The sequence below is a fragment of the Rhineura floridana genome, chromosome 16, assembly GCF_030035675.1.
Source record: "Rhineura floridana isolate rRhiFlo1 chromosome 16, rRhiFlo1.hap2, whole genome shotgun sequence".
Classification (NCBI taxonomy): domain Eukaryota; kingdom Metazoa; phylum Chordata; class Lepidosauria; order Squamata; family Rhineuridae; genus Rhineura; species Rhineura floridana.
This window is the reverse complement of record NC_084495.1, coordinates 27,324,130-27,334,171: the sequence shown is the minus strand read 5'-3', so window position 1 is coordinate 27,334,171 and position 10,042 is coordinate 27,324,130. Positions and strand designations below refer to the sequence as shown.

Here is a 10,042-nt window from a genome sequence, read left to right as displayed (position 1 = left end):
CACAGCCATGAAGCTCACTGGGTGACCTTGGGCCAGTCACTGCCTCTCAGCCTCAAAGGACAGCAACGATAAACCACCTCGGAATACCGCTTACCATGACAGTCCTATTCATAAGGTTGCCGGTAAGTCTGAATCGACTTGAAGGCAGTCCATTTCATTTTATGTGTACCACCTAGAGGGAAATGGAGGAAAGGCAGGATACAAATGCAACTAATAAATAAAAGTAAGTTATATAGGATAGCAGCAACCCTACAGCCTGATTATTACCCATGTTGATACAGAAGTAAGTGCTATAGTGGGGCTTACTCCCATGTAAACATGCACAGGATTAGAGCATCCTGATCATAACCATGTCTACTCAAGAAGCAAAGTGTCTCCAACTAGGCTTTACTCAAGAGTAGACCCACTGAAATTGAAGGACCCAACTTAGCTATGTTCATTAATTTCAGTGGGTCTACTCTGAGTAGGCCTAACACTGGATACAACCCAAACAATATAATTAAAATAGAAGTACAACCTACTGGGAGGAAGGGCGAGATATAAATCAAGTAAGTAAATAAACAAACCTAAAACCAACAAAACAGCAATATAAAGGCATATAAAAGCAGATAAAACAGGAAATCGGAGGATTCCTTATTGCCAATTAAGTGTGCACACGATCACAGCAAGTTACAATCTCGGTTCCCCCCCACCCCAACAGCATATTTTACTCACAAGCAAGCCCTGCTGAGTTCAGTGGGACATACTCCCAAGTAAGCATGCACGGCACAGCCGCGGATGTGCAGCCTGAACCGAAGCGTGCTTATTTAAAAGCAAATCCTACCGAGTTCCAACAGTATTTGCTCCAAAGCAAGCCTGCATATTGGCTCGCAAGAACGATGCACGTTGACCCAAGCCGCGTTTACTCAGAAGCAAGTCCTGAGAAGTTCAGCGGGGCTTGCTTCAGAGTAAGCGCCTGATTCTTACGGCGTTTGCTTAAGTCCTGTTAAGATCCAGGTTACTGACTTCCCAGCAAGCGCCCATGGGGTCGCCCCGTCAATCTCCTCGCTTCTTTTGCCCTTGGGGCTGCAGAGGGTCGCCGGGATGTGAATGTCCCACCCTATGCATTAATATTTGCACGGGCTCCTCCTCCGCTGGGCGATACGTGCCGACTCGAGCCTCCCCCGTACGCGGCGCGGAACAGCCAGGGGCGGGTTCGATGGGAGTGATGACGTAGGGAGAGGGGAGATTGCACCAGCCGCGCATGCGCGGCACCTTGTTTACCCCGTTCTTCTCCAGCCCGGATGGAGAACGAAGCGCCGTTCTGTACAGTATATAGATGGCTGTCCTCCCCCCCCTGTATTTCCGAGTCCTTCCGGCAGATGCCGCTCTAGGCCCAGCGGATCACAGCGTGCTCGGTGGCCGCCAGGTGGCGCCTGCGCCCTCCATTCGCTCTCCAGCCGCCGAGCTGCGAACACCCCAAACAATCCCCAGCGCCGCCGCCAAATTAAATAATCCGCCCGTTTCGTTCCCTTCCCCCCCGCAACGCTCCGCTCGAGAGACCCCCCCCACATCCTTCTCGGCCTTTTTCCTAGGCCCCTTTTTTCTCCCGCCGAGGTGGCCTTGAAGGTAAGGGGTCGACCCGAGCCGAGTTGTTTGGCCTTGGAAGTGAGAGGAGGCGGAAAAAAAAGGAGAGGAAGGCAAGAGGGGCAAGACAGAGAGGGAGAGAGGAAAGAAGCGAGGAATAATAATAATAATTAAAAAAAGGCGCGCAAGGCCTAAGGAGCCCAGTCACCGCCAGTCAAGGCCTGCCGAGTGAGGTAAGTTCAATTGTGGCGTAGAAGCTTCTGGAACTTTTATTTTTTTAAAAAAATAATTCTGAGGGGAAGTTTTAAAAAGAAAAAATAATGATATGGGGGGAGGGGCGCGCGTGTGTGTTGGGGCGGGGGTGCGTGGATGTATTGAGAGCGGCCGGCGGTAATAACAATACTGACTGTATATGTATCTGTACGCTATCTAGGGCAGGCCTCACCAGCTCGAGTCTGAGGGGAAACTCGTAGCGCAGGCAAGATGGAGGACGCGGGCCGAGCGAGGGGGAGAAAAACACACATACGACTCCCTCCCTCATTCCTGGCCCTCCCTTGCCGGGGGGGACGGGACGGGACGGGACGGGTCGTAGCGGTGGTGGAAAGGAGGGAGACAGGAACTCGGCGCCCTAAAGAGGGACGCCCCCCCCAAGCCCCGTACACGTTGCCCCCGACCTAAATTGCTTCCTCTCTCTCTCTCTCCCTCCCCCCCAAAACCGAAGAGTGAAAAGGCCTATGCCCCGCAGCTGGGCGCAAATAAAATGGAGCCTCGTTCCTTCTCCCTCTCCCCCCCCATCCTGTTGGGGGAAGAAAGGGGGGAAAACGGGGAGCTGCTAGGATAGGGAATGAAGGCGGATGTAATAGGGCTGCTGGTGCCGCTGGCAAGATGGAGGATTTCAGCGAGTGTGTATTGGGGGGGGAATAAGGAGGTGAGAGGTGGGTGGGTGGAAAGAGGGGGGTACTATTAGAAATGGTCCCTATTTTAATTTTTTAATTCTGCCCTCCCCCCCCCAATCCTAGACCCTAAGTAAACAAGGGAAGGCGAGTCAGACTTGTCGCTTTTCTGTGGGAGAAAGCCAAGCGGGGTGGTTGTAAAGACACATTTGACAGCAAGAAAATCAGAAAGGGTTTTTTTAAAAAAATAGTGGCATTTCTTTTCTCTCTCCTCACCCCACACTAGAGACGTAGAAAGATGGGGGGGATAGGCAGACTTTGCTTCAGATGTAGCGTTCTTTTGTGTACATTGGGCATTGGGAACTTGACAAACTTACTAGCAGGCACATGCCTGGTTTGTACCACAAACTTTGACCTACAACTTTTCTTGTCCTCCTCGTGACTTTAGCTAAAAAAAGGGGGGGATGCGATATATTGGAAAAGGGGAGCGCTGAAGAAGGGAGCGCTCCTGTCTCTCTCTGTGGCAGGAACTTTTCCTGGAGTTTTTCATTCGCATCGAGGATGATAAAATAAAAGGGGCTGCTGTGTGTGTGGGGGGGTACGTGGTGGTAATTGGATTTTGTTTCTTGTGCGCTTCCACCTGGGCGCCTGGAAAGTGTGGAGGACGTACAGGCCGAGCCTTTGAACCTGCTTCCACAGAAGGAAGTTGCCCTGTATCCAGGGAGGCTTTACTCACAAGTGAACGTGCACAGGATTGTAACCCTAGACACGTTGTCTCCTTCTCCGCCTTTTGTTTTATGGTGGCCACTTTCAAGAGGTGGTGGTGGTGGTGGTGATCAAATCCATGTTCCAGTGACTTTTTGCCGTGCTACTGGAAACCCCGCTGGGTTACTGCCGGGTGGGAGGGGAAGAAGGGGCGGAAGGAGGCTGTTTAATGGTTTAGGGTGGTGTGCTCTTTTTTTTTTGGCGCCACTTTTGTTTTAGCTACTCTCCTGTCGCCCCCCACCCCCGCATCTTCTCTCAGCATTCACAGAAACTGAGCCGATTGCCATCAAGGTAGGAAGTGTCCTCACTTTCTCAGAGGTGTTTAGGAGGAGCTGGCATTTTAGTGTCTCCCTGTATGTTGATAGGGTGTGTGTGAAAGTGTACGGCGGAATGGCGAAGTAGCCTCAAGGAAGGAAAGTCGGTGAGTCCCCCCCCCCTGGATTTTTTGGGGTCTGTGTCTTACATGGACTTGGTCTTCCTGGATTTTAAAATGAGTTGGCTTTACCGCCACTGCTGCCTTTTGCGTTTTCAGTTGACTTGTTACGATCCGAGCTGGATCCCCTTGTGGGCTCTTTGAATATTCGTGGGGGTGGAGAGGGCACGGTATCGATCAACTTGCCCATAGTTCTAAGCAGTTGTGGGTCTCCCCGAGGGCCGCTGCCCTCGAGGCTTTGCACACCGCGGCTGTAGCCCTTATTCGGTAGTTCCCTTCCTGCGGTGAGGAAGGAGGTGCTTTTGGCTGCCACACCCCATGTTTGTTTCATTCTAGCCGTGGCTTGACTCGGCCCCTTTCCTCCTGGAGATGCCGGCTTATCTCCGCTCTCCTCCGAGCCTCTGGTGGGTTTTGCGGAGGTTACCCGCTGAATAAAATCCTCTGTTGCCGCCGTCTTCTTGCGGGAAGGAGGGTTTCTTTTCTTTACTGCCAGTACCGCGGGAGTGGATGGGCGGACGGGGAGTCGGGTTACCGAAGTGCGTCACACGCAGTTCCTAATGATGGGGCCTACTCGGTGCCGCCTGTGTTTTCATGTTCGCAGAAATCACTCACCCCCCCTCCCCCGGCTTTCTCGGATTGGTCAGCCTAACAAGGAGAAGGAATCGAGTCTCCTGTTCTTGGCAGGAACACAGCAGGGTTAAGTGCACTTGGGAAGGAAACTAGATTTGTAAACATGGTTGGGTGTGCTCCGAACACGTGTGTTTCTTACAATAAATCATTCGGGTTTGCAGGCAAAGTGATGTAGGTTTTAAGGCCTACTCCCTGAAGGCACGGTGCTTAAAGAGTGATACTTCAATCCACACCTTGGGGCTGCTGACAAAAGCACTCGGAGTTTTGCATATTTAGCAGCCGTCTTGGACTTCATCTAGCGAGTGGGACCCTGTGGGACACAGTAGAACGTTTTAAATAAGACTGTGTATGCTGTGAGCTATGTATGATTGGTATAGATTTGGGAAGTTTTGCCAGAGAGACATAATCTCCAAGGTTTGAAGGCTAAAAGTTATCTCTCCTGTATAGCGGACTAAAGGGACTCTGACTTAGATCTTGTATATTGTTTACAAAACAGTTAAATGTTTCTCAGCAAACTAGGTGATTGACAATGTTTTTACTTCCACAGAGCAATAAAAATCCATGTTTTGAGATCCAGGGCCTGTATTATCCCAACCTGAAATATGACCCACTTTTAAGATTATACTGTGTGCTTCTCTTTGCTCTTTTTCTCTCTTTGACACTCTTTTCCACCACTACCCTTTCTTTATCACTCCTTTGTTCATTTCTTCCTGTTTTCCTTCTCTTAAGCCTAAACAAGCAAAAAGAAAATAGTGCCAACTATTCACTAGTCTACTGTTTGTAGGCTGATGTCTTAATAGCCTCAAACTAAGGCCATTTTTGACATCATGTAACACTTGGTTTTAACTGTGGTATCACATATGTTTTTTACAAAGTGTTACAAAAATTATTAGTTCGGCAATTCTGGAGTACTTATTGATTTTTGTGAAGTAGTATTCAGTTTTGTGGGTAAAAATAACTAAGAGGCACCAATATAGCCACATTATAGATGAACCTATTTATTGTGGCATAAGCTTTTGTGAACCAGAGCCTGCTTGGTCAGATCTGACAAAGTGAGATCTGATCCACAGAAGCCTGTGCCACAATAAATGAGTTAGTCTGTAGGATTGCCGCCATATTATTAGTTCTTGCTGGAACAGACTAACATGACTACCCTTTGTATTTTGTGAGAAATAAAACTACTGATGAAACTAGGGGTATTTTTCTGTGTTTGTGGGTCCTAGAAGAAACAAACTATTGCTAGTTTGTACAGATTAAATGTCTCTTCCTTCAGAACTTTGTTATGCAAATATAAAGAACCTTCATCCAGAGATTAGCTCTGGAGCAGAATTGTTAGTGCAGTTCTAACCTCAGATCTGCCAGGTGGGAGAAGCTAGGATGTTATTATTATGCTCCCCCCCCCCGGGCTGAGCTTACTTTGAATTGTTGTAAATAACTTACACCGGCTGAGGCGCTTCTGGCATAAGACAAGATAGTGGAGATTGCATTGGTGTAGAGCAGCCTTTCCCAACCAGTGTACCTCCAGATGTTGTTGGACCACAACTCCCATCAGCCTCAGCTAGCATTGCCAATGGTCAGGAAAGATGGGAATTGTGGTCCAACAACATCTGGAGGCACACTGGTTGGGAAAGGCTGGTGTAGAGGGCAGAAAAGGGCTGTGTCAAGAGTGGGGAATAGGCATGCTGGAGTGGGGAATGGGATAAACAGTTATACTGTGTCCTAACTGGCCCCTTTTGTAGAGCTCTATGTAACATATATCACCCAAAATGCAGCTGCAACTAAATTCACCCCATTGGAGTCGAATGGAAGAGCAGAAAATGATGGCTTACACCACCCACCCCACACACCTTGGCCTCAAGCAGTTAGGATGCTGCTGAATTTCCACATGAACTATTTTTGCTCTGCCCAGGACTGTCTCTCTGCTGGTATACTTATTTCAGTCAGTATTTCCCCCCAACTTCATTCCAAACATACAGGATCACCCTTCTGGATTGGCAGCCAGTGACTTCAAACTTATGCTCACATTTATCAGTTTCTGATTAGTAAGTTCATAACAGTTAGTATTTGTTCTTTAAATCTATATCCTTCTTTTCTCCCAATACATGTGGTAGTTGTGATGGGAAATAATTTCTCCTCAGATTATGCAACTTTCTTGAATTTACAGGGGGGAAAAGAAAATATACATTTATTGCGAGATCAGATAATAATGTGTGATAGGAAAGATACCTTTCATGTATGGGAAGCTTTGTGGTACACTTTTATGCCAGTTTCTCTTTTCTCAATTTAATTTTAATTTCACCCTTCCTTAAAAGTTATTTGGGTGGTTTACAAAGCCTTCCTTTTTATCCGCACATGAGCCCTGTGAGATGCAAGTGACTAGCCTAAAATCATCTCTTGGGTAAGGGGACTTCTGAAGCAGGTCTTCCTGCTTTGAGATCAGCACTCTACAACAATTACATCACAGTGGCTTTCTATTACTTTCTGTTGTGCTTGCAGTTGATGTGGGAGGAATTACTGATGCGGTCAACAGCCATTCCTACTACAGTAAAATGGTTCAAGATTGGTAATGTAGAGTGCCATTCTAGGTTCTAAATGTATGAAGTGATTACTGGCATGGGTGTAGGACAGCTTGCTTTGAATACATAGGCCGTTATATTCAGCTGTAAGAGAAGTTTTTTAAAAAAAAAACCCCTGTGTTTTGCGCAAGCAGCTTTGGGATGTGGGTATCATATTAGAAGACGCATATTCTATTGAAATGTCTTCCTCATGCTTTGCTAAAGCTGAATATCTAGAACTGTGGTAGTCCTGTGAAGTTTTGTGTTATCCTTCGTTAAAGTAGGCTACATTTTTTCATTATATTTTTAATGTATTATACAGCCACAAGAGTGGCTGTATACTGTAGTCAGCATGGATTTTTTACATTCCGCAATGTTAAATTGAAAATACCCCCATGCCATTCTGGTCCTTCCCATAAGCTCATTTCAAAACAAAACCTTACAAAACTTATAGTCCTGAACTCAGAAAAGCTTGCTTCACAACCCTCTAAATTTTCATGGTGATACACAAAACAGAGAATCGAGTTCAAAGTATAAAAAGAGAGAGAGAGAAACCAGAGCCCTTTTGGATTTTTTTCTGTCAGAGTTCTCATAATCTGTTGAAATTCATTAAAAACCAGCCATGTTCACAGAGTACCTGTAATCCTATTACTGACTTTGCTCCATACTCTGACCTTCATCTTCTGCAGCTTTAAAGTTAAAAAAAAATGCCTGGCTGATTTTTAATTAATTTAAGAAATTTAGCATTGAACTCAATGATCAGGCTTGGCATGCTCAGTAAGGACCAACTGTCAGTGTTCTAAAAGCCAGGCTCACAGCTGCTGGACTTGCCTAATCAGGGCCACACCCACACCAGGCCTTTATTTCACTTTAGAGAGTCATGGCTTCCCTCAAAGAATCCTGGGAAGTATAGTTTGTGAAGGGGGCTGAGAGGAGACTCCTATTCCCCTGACAGAGCTCCAGTGGCCAGAGTGGTTTAACATTCAGCCCCTCTTCTGGGGATTGTATCTCTGTGAGGGGAATAGGGTGTCTCCTAGCAACTCTCAGCACCCTTCACTAACTACACTTCCCAGGATTCTTTGGGAGAAGCCATGACTGTAACGTAAAATAAAGGTCTGCTGTGGATGTGGCCAGGGACAGCTTTGGTTTAAATTTGGGTGGGAGGCTACATGTGCCTGCTGTAGAATAAAAAGGTGGGGGAAACGCTGAAAAAGAATGATACTGTTCACTGTTTCCTTTTTTGGAAAGGAAAGGGGCTTCCCCTCTGCCCGGTGCCCACCCATCCAATCTCCTCCCCTCCCCCTTCCTTCCTCCCCCTTCCGTTCCGGCTCTCCCCCTCCCCTCTCTGCCCCTCCCCCAAGTCAGTTTCGCCTATCCTAAGCATGATTGCACAGGAGTAAATCCCACTGAACTCAAAAAGCATGCAAATGATCAAACCTGCCCTTCCCTCCTATTCCCTCCCTTTTGCCCCTTCTCTCCCAATCCCCTCCCCATCCCCTTCTTCCCCCTCCTCCTCCCCCTTCCCCCTCCTCCTCCCCCTTCCCCCTCCTTCCCCCTTCCTCTGCCCTCCTCCCCCTTGGTCATTTTTACCTATCCTAGGACTACAACCTGGGAGATCAGGGTTAGAATCCCCACACAGCCATGAAATTCACTGGGTGACCTTGGGCCAGTCACTGCCTCTCAGCATCAGAGGACAGCAATGATAAACCACCTCTGAATACCGCTTACCATGAAAAACCCTATTCATAGGGTGGCCATAAGTCGGAATTGACTTGAAGGCAGTCCATTTCATTTTCAAGAATGATTGCACAGGAGTAAGTCCCATTGAACTCAATAAGCATGCAAATGATCAAACTTGCCCTCCTTCCCATCCACTCCCTTTTGCCCCTTCCCTCCCCCTTCCTTCACTCCTCCCCCTCCACTCCTTCTGCTCCCTTCTCCCCCCTTCTTCCTTCTCTCTCCTCTCCTCTTCCCCTCCTCCTGCTCCATGGTCAGTTTTGCCTATCCTAGCCATGGTGTTTTTTTTGCATTTTTGCATTTTTACACATTTGTAGGGCAGTACAGTATTTCAGAGAGGAGATCAGGTGCGCCTGGCGCCGTCGCTGCTATCTTTTCGGCGCCAGGTGAAAACCTTTTTATACTCCCAGGCATTTTAAAGTGTATTTTTACAGTATTTTATTACTATGTTGTATTCTGGATGTTGTTTGGTTTTCGTATTGTTTGTGTGTTTTTGTTTCTTGAGTTATTGTATTTATTGTATTTATATATTGTGCTTGCTTTTACCTTTTATGTACACCGCCCAGAGAGCCTTCGGTCTTAGGGCGGTATATAGATTAAATAAAATAAATAAATAAATAATCAGGTCTCCTGCTGCCCTGGTGTAGTCACTATAGCTGCCCAATTTCCCTGCTTTTTAAAGTTTGATAGAAATATCTGTTGGCTATAGGCATGTTCTCAAACCGCAAGTTTGTTTTGCCCATTATTGAGTAATCTTACACTCCCTATGTTCCGCAGGTGTTTTAAATTACAATCAGCAATGGCTAATACATTCTGTGCCCCAAAACAATGATACATATACTACAGCAGAATTCAGTGTGCACTTTATTTTGCAGTACTCAAGAAGAGCTCTGTAGCAATTATGTGGAAAAAAAACTAATTTAAGAAACAAAGCCCCTTATTTTGTTTTAACCAAATGGCTATTGCAACGTACTAGCTGTTTGTTTCTCTCTGTCTTAATCCTCCCAAGCTAATGGGGTGTTGTTGATCCCAGCAGCTGTTTGAAATATTTCAATTTTTTTTAGGAAGCCTCAGCCACTTCCTATTCCATGTAATCTGCAACAGTTGGGGTCAGTTGTGCTATAATGCTTCCTCTCTCTCTCCTTTCAGGTTTTTAAAATTGCATTTAACATATTAAACTATTAAGGTCTGACTTAATTTCACTTTCCCATTAATTTCAGTTATCAAATGCATAAGCAAATTGTGGTCTATTGTATTTCCAGCAGCCTCTTAAATAGAGTAGGGAAACAGTTTTGTTTGTAGCATGAATTCCTTTTTTGGTGTGGTTATACAATTTGAAGAGTACCAGTGTAGTTTTTTCCCCCTGTTTTTGTACTTTTATATTCTTATATATACTCATTTGACCCATTGCAAAGTAAATTTTATCCTAGGGGGTCATTTTTACTTCACATTGGTTTTATCAT

At 46.2% G+C, this 10,042-nt stretch overlaps 1 protein-coding gene across 4 annotated transcripts in view; it reads left to right on the top strand.

Annotated features, from left to right (window-relative positions):
- The first annotated feature begins 1,332 nt into the window (after positions 1-1,332).
- The window catches only part of STAG2 (STAG2 cohesin complex component), an 81,424-nt gene continuing 72,714 nt past the window's right edge, over positions 1,333-10,042 (top strand). For 3 of the 4 annotated variants that reach the window (XM_061598550.1, XM_061598551.1, XM_061598552.1), the window contains exon 1: positions 1,333-1,799. The gene's annotated coding sequence lies outside the window, so the exon portion shown is untranslated. Of the gene's footprint in view, positions 1,800-3,437; positions 3,516-10,042 lie in introns of those variants that run through there. The other variant, XM_061598555.1, reaches the window with a different exon arrangement.